The following is a 21,109-nucleotide window of genomic DNA, read 5'->3' on the forward strand; positions in this document are numbered from 1 at the left end:
CGACCGTACGGCCAAACGAACCGACATCCGACATATTTTTGAGCACATTTTAAGTTCCCTATACTTTAACTTCATTTTAGAGCTTTGAAATGAGGTTAACGGGGCTTAAACGTGCCAAAAACGCATCAAATACCAAGTTTTGGAGCAGCAGGGACCAAAACTGTAAATCTGCCAAACTAGGGGCTTACGGACCGTAAGCCAAAGCCCATACGGTCCGTAAGGAGTCCCCAGTACAGCAGAACCCACATTTAATGCTGATTGGCTCTTCAAATGGCGAAAGGTCCAATTGCCTTTTCACCCAATCAAAGGCCAAGGGCCATATTCAGTGAATCTAGTAATGTAACACATGTACGCACAAGATCGTGGCACGATATTCGATAAAACGATCCTAACGGTTCCACTTTTCCTATAAATACCCCCCCCCATTTTGCTCAAAACCCACACAATCTGATCTTAAGGCTCTAAGTTGGAACCATTGTTTCATACCTGAGCCATTTTGGTCTAGATTAGCATTCGAGGACCCTCCGTAAGTATTCTTTCGTTCTTTTATTCGCTTTTCGAGTCCGAAAGTCGACGTTACGTTGACTTTCTGCATTGACCAGTTTATGGTCGATGCGAAGTTCATTAGAACTTCATAACGTGAGCGTGATCACGATGGTTATAGTCTGTAGTGACTATACCTACTGATCACCACGTTATCTAGGCTCAGTGACGAGTCGTAGTTTCGGCCAAAATGCGCATTCTTGCGTATTTTGTAACCAAACTACTCGTGAGCATCAAAGCCGTTTGCTTTGATGCCAAACCTGTTTTCTAAACTTAGTTAAGCATGTTCTAACATGCTTAACTCGTCACTTTTAGTTTAGTGCTTATATAGGGTCGTAAGGTAAGCGATCTAAACCATCGCTTATACTTTCGAACCCGACCCATTTGGTCGATCATTAGGATCCGACCAAACACATTAGGTGACCATAGCTATAACCTTCCAAGGTTATACCTTGTGGTCACGATGTTAGGCGTTCCGAACGCGTTCTACGCGAACGGCGCGTACGGTAGCATAAGCTACCTAAACGGGTCGTAATGGATCGTAAGCACTTAGATTAGGTTTCATTTTAGTATGTAGGCTTTGTTAAACCATAATACACGAGTCTCCATACTCGTTTGGTTTACGAACCCGCGTACTATCCGATCCTTTAGCATTATCTGGTTTTTATCCCGTGACCTTTAGCATTATCTGGTTTTTATACAAGAACTCCAAAGCAATCTCATGTAACAATTCGTATTTTCAAACTTTCCATTTTTGGAAAGTCTACTTGTACTTTCTACCTTTGTAAGTTGTACCTTTGTTGTACTTGATTCAAATTCCAAAATTGTACTCGAGACTTGAAATCATAATGAAATTGCATGATTTTATCCATATTTTGTGTTTGAATACTATGAATCATTGAAACTATGAAACTATGTTAAACACGTTGAAACTATGTTAAACACGTTGAAACTATGTTAAACACGTTGAAACTATGTTAAACACGTTGAAACTATGTTAAACACGTTGAAACTATGTTAAACACGTAAAAACAGAGGAATTCCATCTTAATTTCGACTCTTTAATTCATCGTTGCCAAGAGATTACCCTAAACCGTACAAAAATTGGGAATTTATACGCTAATTCGGTAAAAATATTGAAATTTGGGTTAAATTTGATTATTATATTATTTTATTATTATTTTAAATGAATAAAATAACAATTTAAATTAAATAAATAATTATTTTCTAAATTTTATTGGTTTTTAAGCAATTCCGTTAGCGAATCTAACCCCGTTAGTGAAAACCAGGTTAAATCAGCCTAACCTGGTTAGTTTTATTAAAGGGCAGCAGTTAGTGGCTAACCCAGTTAGTTAAAACTAACTGTATTAAAAAAGGGATTAAATCCCAAGAACATGCGTGACCCGGGAATCGAACCCGCGTCCCTCAACAACTCAATCAACGCACAAACCAACTGGGCTATTGCCCAACATGTGAACAAACTGGATCGGAATCGTATTTATACACGCATTAAATGCTGAATTTGAATCAAAAAAAGAAACCGCCCGACTGTTGATCGTCTTCTCCGATTGGCAGATGATCGGACTTCGACCCTTCAACTCTGTAACCGACCCTCTTCACCCTATATATATATACGACCACATTTCAGCATTTGTTCCTTTATACTTAGTTCCCGATTACGAATCAAACCGAAATCGATCACCCGAAACCGAAGTAAACCGTGAACCGAACTCGACTCGCCGGAACTGCAACCATCTCCTCGCTGGAACTACGAACCGCCGGAAATCACCGTCGACCACCGCCTCGCCACCGTCGAACCTCCGGTAACCGTTTTCCGAGTTCGTTTTTCTTTTTATTTAATTTCAGTTCCTGTTATTGTTATTACAGTTTATTATTATTATTATTATTATTATTATTATTATTATTATTATTATTATTATTATTATTATTATTATTATTATTATTATAATTATTATTACTAGTATTATTATTATTAAGTTATATAAATCTGGATTACATTATATTAATATATAAAATCAGTTATAATTATTTAGAAAATAGATATATTATATTTCAGAATTTTATTTAATTATTTCAGTTTTATAAAATCGGATTTATTAATCAGATTTATTTATTAAACTAATCAGATTTATAATTATTATTTATTTATTAAAACAGATTTATTAATTCAGAATTTATAATTATTATTCCAGAATTTTCATTTCTTATTTAATTAATTCAGAATTTTATTATTATATATATTTCAGAATTATTATTGTTAAAACAGAATTATTATTTTAAATAATCAGAATTTTTATTTAAATATCAGAATATGTTTATAATCAGAATTTATATTACTTATTTCAGAATTTTTATTTCTTATTTATTAAAATCAGAAATTAGTATTATTTTCAGAATTTAATTATTATCAGAATTATTTAAAATCAGATTTATTATCTTATTTTATATAACTAGAATTTTATAAATAGATTTATTATTTATAGAATTGTTAATTTATACTAGATTATTTATCTAAAATAAACATATGCATATTTAAATTTTTATTTATTTAATCCAATACTTTGGTAATTCTATTTGTGATGTTTTGGTAAGATTAGTATTTATTTTACCTATTTAATTGTCATATTATAATTCCCAAAATTCCCAATAATTAATAAATCCTTCCAACATAATAGGGTAATCTTCTTGTGCACATCTCTTGGGATTCTATCATTCTATTATTCTTATCTTTTACCAAGAAACGCAACGCACTCTAAGGTGAGTATACTTGACCCATTTTCTTTTTACACATTTTGGGTGTAGTATGCATTTCCTATTCAAAAACACATGCTAAACATTTTTATTGCACGATCTATCCATACTAATGTGAAACTACTTGATCTTTGATTATCTATGTTGTGCTGATGTTAACACCTATGGCTATATGTTCATTAACTTTGCAAGCCTCCCCTATCAATGGCAGCGCTGTAGGTTGTAACGCCCCTCCCGTATATACGGGTATTGTTAGGTTTAATCTATTAACTCTATTACCACCCTTTCGAGGGTTAGGCTATGTTAATTGCGTAACTATGGTTTGGACATGTGGATTTCATCGTTACGAGTATGACAGTTAATTGAATATCAGTTGTTCACATGGATTAGATTTGATAAACTATTAACTCTATTATGCTATATCAAACCTGTATACTCGCCAGCAATTATTTGTTGATTGTATTTTAAATGCATACTGCAGGTTGAGGATCCAAGAAAAACAAGAAAAGACTAGGATGGCTTAGAAACCCATCAACTATTTAAACTTCCAAATCTATGTTATGTATTTGAACTTTTCTATGTATTGTATGAAACTTATGATTATCAATGAAATAAACTTTAATTATTGTCACAATTAGTGTTATGATGTCTTTGAACAGTTTGTACGTCTCATCTCGATGTTTCCGCCATCGGTTGGGGTGTGACAGATTGGTATCAGAGCCATAACTATAGGGAATTAGGATTGCCTTGCTTTACCTAGTCTATAGTTTAAGAGCTTTCTCATTTACTTGCTGTTAAAGACATTATCCTTGCTTTCTTCTTTGCTTCTCTCTAGTCTTTTGGACTTCTAATATACAAGCCTTTCCTAAGGCTAACACAATACACACTTGGAAGCTTTGAAGACACTCTTATAACACAATCGAAATGATTCATCAAGATAGGGGTGATTCCCACACTTGGTGATGATTTTCACTCAGCTATACTTTGATTTTGCACGAAATCTACCCTCAAGTTAGGAGTGATATCCAAATCTTGATGGGAGTTTTCCATTTCCTAATCTAGTGGACCCTCATCTTTGGATGGGTACTAACCACGTTAGGGTACGATGTTGTCAAGTTAGAGGTGAAACTCGCATCTTGTTAACTAGTCCCATTCCTTGATTTTCGATCTCGCCAAAGTTTCGATTTACCCAATCGATTAAGGACGTGTAGTAACTGGAAGGACAAACATCGTTAGTCGCTCCTCGATGAGAATGTTTGTCTATTAGGCCAAAGCACGTTTCCTTAATTCGAAAAGGACTTCGATTCACTTTGGAATAGTCTATGTTACGTTCCGTGACACTCCATATTTATTGATAAAATCTCTTTTTATGCTATCTCAATTATCATGTGATTTATATTTGAGCGTTATCTTCAATTCAAATTTGGGAACACGAAGCACGTTATTATCGCAATCCAAAACAATTAATAACTACTCTCTTTCGTGAACAAACTAAATTTATATTGCTTTCATTATTCTATGTGAAACATCATTCTATGTGTAATACTATGTTAAACTATGTGAAACTATTTGGTGATCCATGTGAGAAACTATGTGCTATGTGATGCATACATGAAGTCAAATTTTCCTAAACAAAAACATTATGATTAAAAGTCTCATCCATTTCTTGTTTTGAATTTCTAGATGTCATCATCTCGTCAGTACTCTCACTCTCCCAGAAAATCCAAGTTCCTTTTTATCAGATGTACACTTTATTATCTTCGATCTTTTATGATGAAACTCTTCCTTGTCAATTTTGAACCATTTTTAGGATTTCACTTTTGCGCATACATCATACGATTATACATCATTAGCATGCATAATTTCACTTAATTTTAATTACACTTTCGTAACAACGAGTGAAGACATATCATCGAGATAGGAGTGATTTCCTTACCTTGACGATTAACTTCGCTTCTTTTCTCATCTTACAACGACCTCACCAACGGATTTGGGGTGATTCCCTTACCTAGGTGATCGTTACCAATACTTTCTTTAATAGATTATATTGCGTAAACACGATCATGTTTATACCTAAATCATTTATCATGTATTTCAAAATGCTTCATTTATTTAGACGTATCTCCTATTCTATAATCTATTTTCACATCGCTCGCATACACAAAAATTTTCAATGTTACCAAAAACGCGTATTCCTCGATTTCAAAAATTTCACAAAATACTACTGTCACCCTAATCAGTTTAATAAATCTATTGCCCACAAAATTTCGTATTCCACGTAATTACTAAAACGCACTCATCTCGCATCACTATACTAAAGAATTCTAAATTTCCAATTGAGAATCAAACCAACTTTTCATACAGAATATTACAAATATTATCCGATCAGTTATCAAAACTCTTTTCAAGATCAACAAAAAAACATTTTATTAAGGACACCTTTCACGATCACCAGGTTCATATACCAAAGTTCCTTTTCCTAAGGTTAAACCTTTTCACTAGAATCTGTAAACTTCGAAGTTAGTAATACAAAAAAAAAAAAAAAAAAAAAAAAAAAAAAAAACTTCTTAAAACGATGCAAACTTTTTAATTCGAAGAACTTTTCAAAACCTCGCTTGGTACGTTAATTAAATACAAAACACGTGGGCAAGGAAACTTTATAAGGACGACAAATTTTCAGCTATGAAATTTTTTTTTAAAACCATTATAGCACTTCCATTCTTTTACAAAGTATCCTTTCGCATAATCAAAAGATGTTTTCCTTTATATTCTCTTTACAATTCACAAACTAGATTCTACATTCCTGACAACTCAATCTAATTTAACTTCACGTTTTGCACAGACAACTATATATGTATATCATTTTACACGTTTTAGTCAATATCTCACAACAATCTCACGCGTGTCACTCGTTCTCTTTTTCCTTTCATATTCAAAACTTTAAACCTTTTATGCGCATAAACTCATGTATTTTAATTTTATATTATAAACAAAATCATTAATCCCTACGTCCATACTTATACATTTTATGCTTTCACTTATGTTCACACTTACGCATTTATGTTATACTCACGATTCAAAACTCATACGTTTTACGTTTATACACACACTCACAATTATACACTTACGTGATACTTAAATTCATATTCATACACCTTCGTTTTACTTATAATCATATACACATTCATACGTATGCAATTTGCGTATACGCTTATACCGCTATGTTTATACTTGTATTTATATTCAGACACATTCTCACGTCTGTTATGATCCTCGTATTTATATACTCATAACTACCACGACACGTTTCGTGTCTATACTTTGACTCATATTTACACACGTACTCCCCACAATACGTTCGTATGCTTACACTTGTACTCATATTTATACTCATAGTCGCAACAACATACTTGTACTTGTACTTATACGATCACGTTTACACTCATATATATATATATATATATATATATATATATATATATATATATATATATATATATATATATATATATATACTCATACATTCCATTCGTACTTAAACATTCATGTTTTACACTTAATTTTCACATTTACAACCATACTCATGCATCTTATGTTTATACTCATATTTATACTCGTATTCACACTCGTACTTGTGTTCATACTCTCATTTATACGATTTATGTTATACTCGTACTTTTGTTGTACTCTCATTTATACGAATTTTGTTCATACTCACGTCATTCGTTTGTGCTCAAATTGTGCTCACATTTATGCTCATTTTAATACACGTTATGCTTATACTTTTGCTCACACTCCTGGCATGCGTTTTATGTTTATGCTCACGTGCGTGTTCAAATTTAAACTTATACTATGCTCATGCTTTTTACTCAAAATTTATACATTCGCACACGTACACGGGCGAAACCCGAAGGATTCGTTTACGTTAGTCTTATACTATTTGGAACGCGAACATGCTTACATGTTACATTTTTATACGCACACAATCTTATTTTCAAAATTTATGTATACCTTGATTCATACGCAAATTAGTACAAGCTATGCGGATCATGCGACGATTGGTATAATCGCGGGTGCACACGGGATTATAGTAATAAACGCATGAGAACCATAGAGTGTACTACTGTGTATGGTAAGACATGGAACGTAACATGACACGAATAACGAAACGGACGTAATATGGTCAAAACATGGTGGATACACCGCTGGTACATCCTATATATAAGTGTTTTCACCACGTTACCAAACTTTCGTGAAACGTGCCATGAGAAATTCAGTGTTTTGCACACCTTTTTGGACCTAATGCAAACTTTAAACAACTTACAAACGCATTATGACCGATTATCCAAGACGAAACTCCATTCTTACTACGCAACTTTTGTATATCCAATACTTATGCCATTCTTATACTTGCATCCACTTAGAGTCAATCGTTCACTTCCATACTCCCACTATTCTCTATTATTCCATGTCTTTGATATGACTCCCATTCACAATCAAGTTTCATCTATTCCCTCTGTGGAATCCTTGGATGCCATCTTTTCAACAGTCTTCCTCTTAGATTTCGAGGACGAAATCTCCTAAAGTAGGGGAGACTGTAACAATTCGTATTTTCAAACTTTCCATTTTTGGAAAGTCTACTTGTACTTTCTACCTTTGTAAGTTGTACCTTTGTTGTACTTGATTCAAATTCCAAAATTGTACTCGAGACTTGAAATCATAATGAAATTGCATGATTTTATCCATATTTTGTGTTTGAATACTATGAATCATTGAAACTATGAAACTATGTTAAACACGTTGAAACTATGTTAAACACGTTGAAACTATGTTAAACACGTTGAAACTATGTTAAACACGTTGAAACTATGTTAAACACGTTGAAACTATGTTAAACACGTTGAAACTATGTTAAACACGTAAAAACAGAGGAATTCCATCTTAATTTCGACTCTTTAATTCATCGTTGCCAAGAGATTACCCTAAACCGTACAAAAATTGGGAATTTATACGCTAATTCGGTAAAAATATTGAAATTTGGGTTAAATTTGATTATTATATTATTTTATTATTATTTTAAATGAATAAAATAACAATTTAAATTAAATAAATAATTATTTTCTAAATTTTATTGGTTTTTAAGCAATTCCGTTAGCGAATCTAACCCCGTTAGTGAAAACCAGGTTAAATCAGCCTAACCTGGTTAGTTTTATTAAAGGGCAGCAGTTAGTGGCTAACCCAGTTAGTTAAAACTAACTGTATTAAAAAAGGGATTAAATCCCAAGAACATGCGTGACCCGGGAATCGAACCCGCGTCCCTCAACAACTCAATCAACGCACAAACCAACTGGGCTATTGCCCAACATGTGAACAAACTGGATCGGAATCGTATTTATACACGCATTAAATGCTGAATTTGAATCAAAAAAAAGAAACCGCCCGACTGTTGATCGTCTTCTCCGATTGGCAGATGATCGGACTTCGACCCTTCAACTCTGTAACCGACCCTCTTCACCCTATATATATATACGACCACATTTCAGCATTTGTTCCTTTATACTTAGTTCCCGATTACGAATCAAACCGAAATCGATCACCCGAAACCGAAGTAAACCGTGAACCGAACTCGACTCGCCGGAACTGCAACCATCTCCTCGCTGGAACTACGAACCGCCGGAAATCACCGTCGACCACCGCCTCGCCACCGTCGAACCTCCGGTAACCGTTTTCCGAGTTCGTTTTTCTTTTTATTTAATTTCAGTTCCTGTTATTGTTATTACAGTTTATTATTATTATTATTATTATTATTATTATTATTATTATTATTATTATTATTATAATTATTATTACTAGTATTATTATTATTAAGTTATATAAATCTGGATTACATTATATTAATATATAAAATCAGTTATAATTATTTAGAAAATAGATATATTATATTTCAGAATTTTATTTAATTATTTCAGTTTTATAAAATCGGATTTATTAATCAGATTTATTTATTAAACTAATCAGATTTATAATTATTATTTATTTATTAAAACAGATTTATTAATTCAGAATTTATAATTATTATTCCAGAATTTTCATTTCTTATTTAATTAATTCAGAATTTTATTATTATATATATTTCAGAATTATTATTGTTAAAACAGAATTATTATTTTAAATAATCAGAATTTTTATTTAAATATCAGAATATGTTTATAATCAGAATTTATATTACTTATTTCAGAATTTTTATTTCTTATTTATTAAAATCAGAAATTAGTATTATTTTCAGAATTTAATTATTATCAGAATTATTTAAAATCAGATTTATTATCTTATTTTATATAACTAGAATTTTATAAATAGATTTATTATTTATAGAATTGTTAATTTATACTAGATTATTTATCTAAAATAAACATATGCATATTTAAATTTTTATTTATTTAATCCAATACTTTGGTAATTCTATTTGTGATGTTTTGGTAAGATTAGTATTTATTTTACCTATTTAATTGTCATATTATAATTCCCAAAATTCCCAATAATTAATAAATCCTTCCAACATAATAGGGTAATCTTCTTGTGCACATCTCTTGGGATTCTATCATTCTATTATTCTTATCTTTTACCAAGAAACGCAACGCACTCTAAGGTGAGTATACTTGACCCATTTTCTTTTTACACATTTTGGGTGTAGTATGCATTTCCTATTCAAAAACACATGCTAAACATTTTTATTGCACGATCTATCCATACTAATGTGAAACTACTTGATCCTTGATTATCTATGTTGTGCTGATGTTAACACCTATGGCTATATGTTCATTAACTTTGCAAGCCTCCCCTATCAATGGCAGCGCTGTAGGTTGTAACGCCCCTCCCGTATATACGGGTATTGTTAGGTTTAATCTATTAACTCTATTACCACCCTTTCGAGGGTTAGGCTATGTTAATTGCGTAACTATGGTTTGGACATGTGGATTTCATCGTTACGAGTATGACAGTTAATTGAATATCAGTTGTTCACATGGATTAGATTTGATAAACTATTAACTCTATTATGCTATATCAAACCTGTATACTCGCCAGCAATTATTTGTTGATTGTATTTTAAATGCATACTGCAGGTTGAGGATCCAAGAAAAACAAGAAAAGACTAGGATGGCTTAGAAACCCATCAACTATTTAAACTTCCAAATCTATGTTATGTATTTGAACTTTTCTATGTATTGTATGAAACTTATGATTATCAATGAAATAAACTTTAATTATTGTCACAATTAGTGTTATGATGTCTTTGAACAGTTTGTACGTCTCATCTCGATGTTTCCGCCATCGGTTGGGGTGTGACATCTCAGGTGAGTACATTGAACCCCATCTTTTACTGTTTTCCAAACTGTTTTGGGGTGAAACATATGTGCCTATCTGTTACTTTCATGCTTTCCATGTTTTCACATCATATGCCTGCTATGTTGTTAGTACATTATAGTACATGATTTCATTACATTTCATGCTATGTATGCCCATTGTGTGCGTACTTAGTACATTGATTTACATTACATTTCTGTTGCATATGTTTACTCAGCATATGGACACATTGATTTACATGAACATTTCTGTTGCATATGTTTACTCAGCATATGGACACATTGATTTACATGAACATTTCTGTTGCATATGTTTACTCAGCATATGGACACATTGATTTACATGAACATTTATGCTTCGTATGTTTACTTAGCATACTTAGTACGATTGTTTACATCACATGCCTTCATTTTGTTATGACATTTGGTTTGTTTAACATGGGACAATACATTCATTAACATTAGCTACGCCGTTCGTTAGTAGGTAGTGGTACCATAGGAATTGACAACTCCCATTCCTGAAGTCCTGGGTTTGATAGGACTGGAAGGAGTGACCGAATTCGATATACATAACTTAGATGAACCTTTAATTTGTTCAAGGGTTTATCGCCGCAGTCTCAAGGCTTGGATGTATGCATAGTTTACAATACCGCATAAATGTTAATATCAATAGAGCATGCATTTTTCCACAGAACATAACGTTGATTTAAACCATGTTTTACTTCAACAACTTGTTTTGTGCATTTTACATATGGTTTAAGTTGATACATTTCGCTTACCATACATGATACATTTTGGGATACACATTACATGATTTACATTGAACATAAACATTTGACATGGTTTACACAATAACACTTGACATTTGGTTTATACATGAACAATTTACATGGTGGATTGGTTTGGGTAAATGATTTGAGTAACGTGGCGTATGTAATATGATACGAACATGGTGGATACGCCGCTGGTACTTCCTATATATAAATGTTTGTATAATATTACATATCGTGGCGTTATCTAAGTCATTTCAGTTTAGACACATTACATTTTACACAAATAACATATTCTTCGCAAGACATTATTTTCACAAACAACTTATCTTATTCAACTCATTTTACTTGGTTACTCGTTTAACCTTACACTTATCTATACATATCATCTGATGTTATCGTTTTTCAAATGGTTTACAAAGCAAGACAAATTACAAGGTTCATGACTGACTGCTATTAAACATTCTTTAAACTCAAGTCATGAATCCTATTTTCACAAAACCTATGTATCTCACATGCATTTTTATGCTGACGTACCTACTTTCACATGTGTTTTCAGGAGATATTCCATAGGATGTTGATCACGATACTAGGGCGGACCTGTGCCTTAGAGACTAAAACTGAAGATAGACTTAGTTAACTATGTTATAAACTCTTTGTTTTCCTGTTTAAGACAATGTACTACCCTTGTTTAATAAATAAGATGTAACTTTAATTTCCATGGTTGTATAACAATTAATTCTGTCCACAACACTCCCCGGCGTTTCCGCCGCGGTTGCATGTTACACGCGGCCGGGGTGTGACACCACAGCTAGTAATTCTTTTTCTATAGTTGTGTAATTTTCTTGTGCATCGTTAAGCGTTTTACTAGCATAATAAATTGGGTGGAAATGCTTTTCTTTTCTTTGTCCCAAGACTGCTCCAACAGCAAAGTCACTTGCATCACACATGATTTCGAAGGGAATTTTCCAATCGGGTGCTATCATGATAGGTTCATTGACTAGCATTTCCTTAAGGGTTAGAAATGCTTGATTGCATTCTTTGTCAAAGATGAAAGTTGCATCTTTTTCAAGTAATTTTGTCAGAGGTCTTGAAATTTTCAAAAAGTCCTTGATAAACCTTCTATAAAATCCGGCATGCCCTAAGAAACTTCTGATTGCTCTAACGGAGGATGGTGGAGGTAGTCGAGAAATAGTTTCTATTTTTGCCCGATCAACTTCCATACCTTCGCTTGAGATTTTGTGACCGAGTACTATTCCCTCTGTTACCATGAAATGGCATTTTTCCCAGTTAAGGGCGAGGTTAGTTTCCTCACATCGGGATAGCATTCATTCAAGGTTATCGAGGCATTGGTCATATGAGTCTCCAAAGATAGAAAAGTCGTCCATGAAGACTTCCATTGTCTTTTCTATCATATCATGGAAAATGACTACCATACAACGTTGGAATGTTGCAGGTGCATTGCATAGACCGAATGGCATGCATCGATAGACGAAAGTTCCGTAGGGGCACGTGAAAGTTGTCTTTTCTTGGTCCTCAGGTGCTATCAGGATTTGAAAGTAACCTGAAAAACCATCCAAGAAACAATAAAATTTATGACCGGGTAGTCGTTCTAACATTTGATCAATGAAGGGCAAAGGAAAGTGGTCTTTCCTTGTTGCTTCATTTAATCGTCTATAGTCTATACAAACTCTCCATCCTGTGACGGTTCTTGTCGGTATTAATTCATTTTTTTCATTAGTTATTACCGTCATACCTCCTTTCTTTGGGACTACTTGGACGGGACTTACCCATGGACTATCGGAGATAGGATAGATTAGTCCGGCGTCAAGTAGTTTGATGACTTCATTTTTAACCACTTCTTGTACATTGGGATTTACTCTTCGTTGTGGTTGAATTACTGTTTTGTAGTCATCATTCATTAAAATTTTGTGCGTGCACATGGAAGGACTTATTCCTTTAATATCTACAAGCTTCCAAGCAATCGCATTTTTCTGTTTTTTAAGAAGATTAACTAATTTCTCTTTTTCTACGCTACTTAATTTAGATGAAATAATTACAGGTAAATTACCATCTTTGTCTAGAAAATCATATTCCAAACCTTTAGGAAGTTCTTTGAGCTCAATGGGTGGGTCTTTAGGAGACACCCTATTTTGTGGCTCATCTAGATCAAGAACCTTAAAGGTTTGTTCTATGGCGATTTTTTCTTCAACAAAGTGGTTATCTTCTTCAGTTGTATCGGGTGGCTCATCCTCATCTTCAATTAGGGGGTCATTATTGCCAAAAAGATATTTCATTGAATGCTCAAGATCTATGCTCCTTTTGAATGCCCCTAATTGAAGAGGTAGATTGTTGAATTTCCGGTTCTTCAAAGCTTTATGAGTTTTTACAAAAGGTTTTCCCAAGACTAAAGGAGCGTCATCGAGGATGACGAAGTCGGTGGGAATAACCAATTGATTTGCTTGAACCAAGACATCCTCAACTACACCGATTGATTTTATTACTTTCCGATCGGATAGAAAAATGGGTATTTGAAGTGTACTAAAATCACTAATACTTAACTTTTCAAAAATGTAGTTAGGCATTATGTTAACACAAAGATCTTTATCAATGGTGATATTACTAATAAATGAATTTTGAAAGAAACATGGAACCGGTGTAATGTTAATTTCAAAAGGGTCTTCTTTTATTAGCGAAGTTTGATCATTAGTTAACTTAACACTTACCATTTCTTTGATTTTAGCACTAGTGTTTAACTCTTTTAAAAACGTGGCATGAGGGGTTACTAAACAATGATTTTCGAAAGAAGGTGACAAGAGATTAATTTCTTTAAAATTAGACTCTTCTTGAATTTTAACATTATCGGCCTCACCTTTTTCGTTGTTTAACTCATGTATCGGTTTTTCACTTTCTTGTTCTTCCATTTTTACATTTTCAACTATCTCTACGTTATTATTACAATTTAATTCTTCTCTTGCGCGGGACTCCTCTTCCCTTGCGAAAGATTCTTTTATGCAATGTTCGATAGTTTTAATGTGTTCTAATATCCTATTGGTCACTTCGGTGAGAGAGAAAGAATTGGGATCCTCAAAGCTTGAATCCGGTTGTTCGATCTTTGGCTCCTCATAGTACCCATATGAAGTAGATGGTTCACACTATTGTTCTTCATTGTAAGTATATGATGGAAAAGGGTCGAAATTTTGTTCTTCATAGTACTCATATGAGGTGGATTGTTCACGCCATGGTTCCTCATAATAAGCGTATGAAGGTGGTGGTTCATATCTTGCGTCATCAAAGTATGAGTATGAAGGCTCATACCTTGGTTCATCAAAATATGAGTATGAGGGAGAAGGTTCATACCTTTGGTCTTCATAGGATGTATATGAAGTTGATGGCTCGTACCTGGGCTCCTCATAATGGTTGTATGAATTGGATGGTTGAAACAAGTTACAATATTGTACCGAGTGCGGGTTTCCACAATTAGTGCAATAGTCTCTCATATAATCATCCTCCTCATAGGTGTAGTTGTAACCTCCTGAGTATTCATCCATAAGAATCACTCAGCAGACCACAACTGAGTCTCGGGACCAGAAAACAAAAATAAAGACGGAAACAGAAGGTTGGACACGGCCCCGTGTTGGGTGAACACGGCCCCGTGTTCAGGGTCTGTATCTGGGCGTTTTAATTAAAGTTACTGGTCTCGTTGAGCACGGGGGCATGTTCAGTGAGCACGGCCCCATGTTCAGACTCTGTATCTGGGTATCTAACTAAAAATATGCAGCACGGGGGCGTGTTCAGTGAGCACGGCCCCGTGTTCAGGCTACTGTAAATGCAAACTAAACTAAAATGCAGAAAAATGTGTGCGCGTTTTGAAAAGGTTTTGAAAAACTGATTAGGCTGTCGATTTTAAGCTTTCTTAAAATCCTTGTGTCCCCGGCAACGGCACCAAAAAAACTTGATGTGCGTGTAGTGTAATATATTTTTGATGTATATTTTAAGCCCTTTTTACACTTTTAGCCAAGTTTTAAATTTATAAAACACGATATTTACTAACACTAAACACACATATGGGCAAGTGCACCCATCGTGGACGTAGTATAGTGTTGGTAAGATACCGAGGTCGTCCAAGGACACAAGAGCTTTTAGTACCAGTTTATCCTCAACATCTAATCAAACCAAAAAGTTAGAAAAGATTTTTAAACTAAGAAAATAAAAACTAACTAAATGTTGAAAAATAAAATAAAAATAAAAACAGATAGACAAGATGAATCACTTGGATCCGACTCGTGTATTAGTATAACCTTTGATTATTTTCGCACTTTTGCACTTGTTTAAGAGATTATCTTAGTTATTGTAGTAGGCCCCTCTTTTGAAGGCGACTTTACCGTCAACCCAGTAGTTTGAGTCAGCAAGGATACAATCCTAAAGGGTTGGATTATTGGAAGATAATGAATTAAGTTATTAATGCAAATTATGGTAGGCCCCGCTTTTGGCGGTGACGTTACCCTCGACTAAGTAGTCTGAGTCAGCAGGGATACAGTCCTAAATAGCCGGGTTATAGTATTAATAGTAGTTAACTTATGAGGGGGTCAAAGAGTTTGGATCCCCGCCATCCAATACCTATGGGTATTGAAGGAGATCCTACTAAATTTGACCCAGGTCCCTTGCAGGACCTCTAAACGCTGAACAAGGGCAAGACCCTTACCAAACCACTCCTTAACCCCCGACCAGGTAGCCAACATACCTCCATATAGACCGTGGAGATATGAATGGTGAAAATCTTTTATTTTATATAGACAGTAAAATAATGCCAAGACACCACGGACAAACGATAAGGAAAGATCACCTTCAACATAAGCAACTAGTTATTAAAGTCATTAATACAAAACCAAATAAAAAGTGCAAAAGATTAAAAATAAAAAGTATTATACTAAACACTTGTCTTCACCAAGTGATGTAAGAGACTTAGGCAAACATGGCCTTGATTGTCAAGAACTCTTACGATCAATCTTGGATCCCGAGACGACTCACACACTCTATGATGGACAATGGATGATGGTGGTGGATGATGGTGTTATGGTGGTGGTGGGTGGTGGATGAAGTGTGAGAGAGGTGGTATGCCAAGGGATGAGTTGCAATGAAACTAAGCACTCCTATTTATAGGCTGAACAGAAGGCTAGGCACGGCCCCGTGCCTGTCTGACACTCACTCTCTTCATTAATTGTAATTCGCAATTACAATTAATGCGCCTGCTGTACTTTCGCCACGCCCCCGTGTTCACTGGACGTGGCCCCGTGGTGGGCAATAGAAGCTTCTATAGGTTTGTCTTTTCTGCTGCTTCTTGGGTACGACCCCGTGCTGGCTGAGCACGGGGCGTGTTCAGTCTTCTGTCTTCTTTATTTTGCTTGGGAGGATGCTGTTGAGGGGTCGGGCAATCCACTTATGTTCCTTTTCTTGTATTTATGTTAGATTTAGCTGTCTTTTTGCTTCTTTTGTGAATTTGAGCTCATTTAATCCTGAAAATACAAAAGGAAGACAAAAACACTCTTTTTCCAACATTAGTACTTAAAAAGGGTTAGTTTTATGCCTCATTTGATGTAATTTATATGTTGCATTTTACACGCATCAGTCAAAGAATTCTGTGTCAAAGTGGGGAGAAGATAGGGTCAGGACCACCTACAAAAGGTTGGAGGTACTAAGAAAGAAAGATCCAAAAGTTCCACAAAATCCTGACTACTCTAAAGCAGAGGTCTCAACAAGACCACCAAAGCTGCAAGTCAAAAGAGCCACTGCTCCTGCTGGTGGTGCCATCTACAAAAGAAAGGATCAAAATAGTTGGATGCTGAATCAATTCAAGAGTTAATTGCTGGTGATGACCTTGTGAAAGAGGGCATAAAAAGAATGATTGAAAAAACTCTTGAGCTGAATCAACCTGCAAACACTGCCGTAATGAATAGGTCTGCATCACCAAACACATCTTCCAATAAAAATCTCCCAAGAAACCCACCAGACTCAAAGGTACTAAAGTGGAAAACTGACAAACAAACCCACGTACTGACAGTGATCAACTCTAGTGGAGAAGTGAAGAAAATATCAAGGGAACAAGCTCTTGGCCTGAGTCTTGAAGATTTGCAGGATCTCCTTGATCTTCCACTTAGCAGGGATGAAGATGACACAGATGCCTTAGCCTTTGAACTTCAACTCAAAGGGCAAATAAAGGAACTGTTGATGAGGTAATAAAGATCTATCAATAATGAAGAGTTTTGGCATTATCTGTTCTAGGGGGAGAGTGTTAGGATTGAACCCTATCAGAGGAACATATAATTAAAGCCAAAACTGGATCAGGGCAGTGGATCCAGAATAAGCAGATGTTATGTTTCAAATCTCTCCCCTTGAAAGTGATTTCAACATCTGCTGACCTCCAAACTACTGATCTTCACTAAACTGCTGATCTACAACTGCTGCCCAAGACAAAGGCTGGTGATATACTAAAACTCTGTTGTTCAATCTACTGCCATGAGTCAAGCTCTGCTGATATGTAAAGTGTTGTTGGGTTCACATCAGTGGAAGGATGCAGCAGTAGTTTAGTTCACTTTATGAAATATATTGTAATAACAGTTGTTAGCATAGCAGTGTTTGTATAGGTCAGATGTTAGAGTTTGTTAGGAGGTTAGATGTCACTTTCATGGTGACGCCAGCTTAGATGCTTCAGTGGTTTGCTCGTGCCTATAAATAGAACAGTGCTCTGTACTATTCTATTAGATCTTCACCATCATCTTCCTGCACGAACAAATACTGTGACCTCAGGCTGAGGGGGAGTTTGTTGCATACTTGCAAATTGTAATCGTTGTTGAAATTAAATTCAATCATTCGGTTCAATGTTAAACTTGAATGTTAAAAGCAATTATCCTGTTTGATTGTGAAAAGTTTGCTTCCATCTTAATTCCGCTGCACAACTCATTCATCTTCATCTTAATTCAAACGTAAAACACAATTAAAACCAAACTCAGATCCTAACAAAGACAAGCCCAAAAACCTTCTCTTCTACCCATTAAATTTGGGAGTGTAAGCCACATTATAAAGAGTTTTGTTTGAGTACATGCAAAGATTCAAGTGTGGGGGTAATTGATGTGTGCAAAATGCAACATATAAATTACATCAAATAAGTCATAAAACTAACCCCTTTTTAGTACTAATGTTGGAAAAAGTGTGTTTTTGTCTTCCTTTTGTATTTTCAGGATTAAGAGAGCTTAAATGAACAAAAGAAGCAAAAATGCAGCCAAATCTAACAATAATACAAGAAAAGGAATAAACGTAACATGCCCGACCCCTCGACAACGTCTTCCCAAGCAAAAACAAGAAATCAGAAGGCTGAACACGCCCCGTGCTCAATGAACACAGGGGCGTGCCCAAGTGTCTGTAGAAAAGACAAAGTTGTAGAAGCATCTATCACCCAACACGGGGCATGCCCAGCGGACACGGGGCCATGGTCAACGCTAAGATTCGCAGAATCTAAGCAAATCTAGATAGTACAGATACGCTTCTGCACACAGACACGGGGGCGTGGTCAACTAATGCGGACAAACTGCATTTAATGAAGAAAGAGAAGATGGGTGGACACGGGGCCGTGCCGAATGGACACGGGGCCGTGTCCGGGCTTCTGTGCAGGCTATAAATAGGGTTGCTTGGCTCACTTGCAAACCATCCCTTGGTAAACCACCTCTCTCACACTTCACCCATACTCCACCACCACCACACCACCATCATCCACCACCATCATCCATCATCCATCATAGAGTGTGTGTAGTAGTCTCGGGATCCAAGATTGATAGTAAGAGTTCTTGACAATCAAAGGCCATGTTTGCCTAAGTCTCTTACATCACTTGATGAAGACAAGCATTTAGTGTAATACTTTTTATCTTCAATCTTCTCGCACTTTTTATTTGGTTATGTATTAATGACTTTAATAACTAGTTTCTTATGTTGAAGGTGAAACTTCCTTATCATTTGTCCGTGGTGTCTTGGCATTATTTTACTGTCTATATAAAATAAAAGATTTACACCATTCATATCTCCACGGTCTATATGGAGATATGTTGGCTACCTAGTCGGGGGTTAAGGGAATGGTTTGGTAAGCGTCTTGCCTTGTTCAGTGTATAGATCCTGTAAGGACCTGGGTCAAGCTTAGTAGGACATCCTTCAATACCCACTCGTATTGGATGGCTTTTTTGTCTTTGTATCTTCTTTTTTTCTCCAATTCGTGTGTCACAATACTGCCTCATTTTTTGCATCTAAAATTTTTTTGGCGTTTAGCTAGATTCAATAACTACCTAGCGTTTTACTAGTCTTTTTAGACCTGTTTCGTTGAATTAATCGTTTTTTTGTCACATAGATAATATTTTGGCGTTTATGGCGTTCTCAAATTCATTAAAATTAATTAATAATTCTAACATCTTTGAGTTTTGTAGATTTTACCAAATTCATTATATAACTTTAATAAGTCAAACTTTACATTTTTTTGGCGTTTTGTAAATTTTACTAGTTGAATTACTACCATATATCTTATAAAGGTAAATTTTTGGCATACATGGCGTTCATAATAATTCATTATAATTCATTAATAATTCAAAAGATTACAATAAGACGAAATCATAACAAACTAATAGTCATCTGTGTATGGGATTACATCAGAGATGTACCAATCGCTTTGTTCATCACTTTCTTCAGATTCATCATCATCATGTTGTGCATTGGCGTATAACGCCATTATCTTGTCTCGTATTTGCTGCAGCCTATACTTAAATATCATGAAAACCCTAGATCTTGCAACGTTCAAAGGTGCTAAATCACAAAGTTGTTCAAGAAGATGTAGTCTCTCTGTCTTCAGCATTTCGTCCATCGGCAATGAATATTCCACCCCGTGTTGATAAGTCACTTTAACCGTTCTTGCTTGTTCATCCAAACCCCAACTGCTAACTGCTGTTAGACCAGTATCGTCAATATCATCATCATCTTCATCTGCTGGAAATTTTCTCTTCAATCTTCTTATTACCTTTTGAGTCCTTTCATAATCGTCGGCCATTGGAACCCCAAGGGCCAACATATCCCTCTGAACAGCTTCATCCATACTAAGTATGGCCTTGATTGTCTTGACCTTCACCCTTCTTCTGCCAGAAAACTTTTTAGGATGAAACATCTCCCCGAGCTCTCAAACCTCCATGCAATACCTGAGCCATTTTTTTAAGTTGTATGGCGTTTTAGACAATGTGTGGCGTGTTAGAGAATACGTGGAGTGTTAAGTTTTGTTCACCTGTTCTACTTATGTAATGATTTTTCCACCATGTAGGATGCAGTCCTATAACGTGACATGTAATTATGGTGTTTTTGAAAAGATAAATAAATTCAAGTACCATGGAATGGCTTTTATATAATAAATGTTAGTAATAAAGTTCCCGTCGTTTCAGCTTTACCGTTTGCAGTTACTGTTTGTTAGGCTTCATTTGTTAAGGCTGTAACACGTCCCATCTTTTAGATTTTCGCGTTTTGTATTTTCAATGGCGTTTAGACAAGATGGCACATTGTTCTATTATTGTTGCAGAGTTTTGGCGTTTGTGGTATCTTGGCATTTTGCAAGCATTTTTTTAGAGAAATAATGTATTT

This window comes from Helianthus annuus, chromosome 6, assembly GCF_002127325.2.
Source record: "Helianthus annuus cultivar XRQ/B chromosome 6, HanXRQr2.0-SUNRISE, whole genome shotgun sequence".
In the NCBI taxonomy this organism is placed as follows: Eukaryota; Viridiplantae; Streptophyta; class Magnoliopsida; order Asterales; family Asteraceae; genus Helianthus; species Helianthus annuus.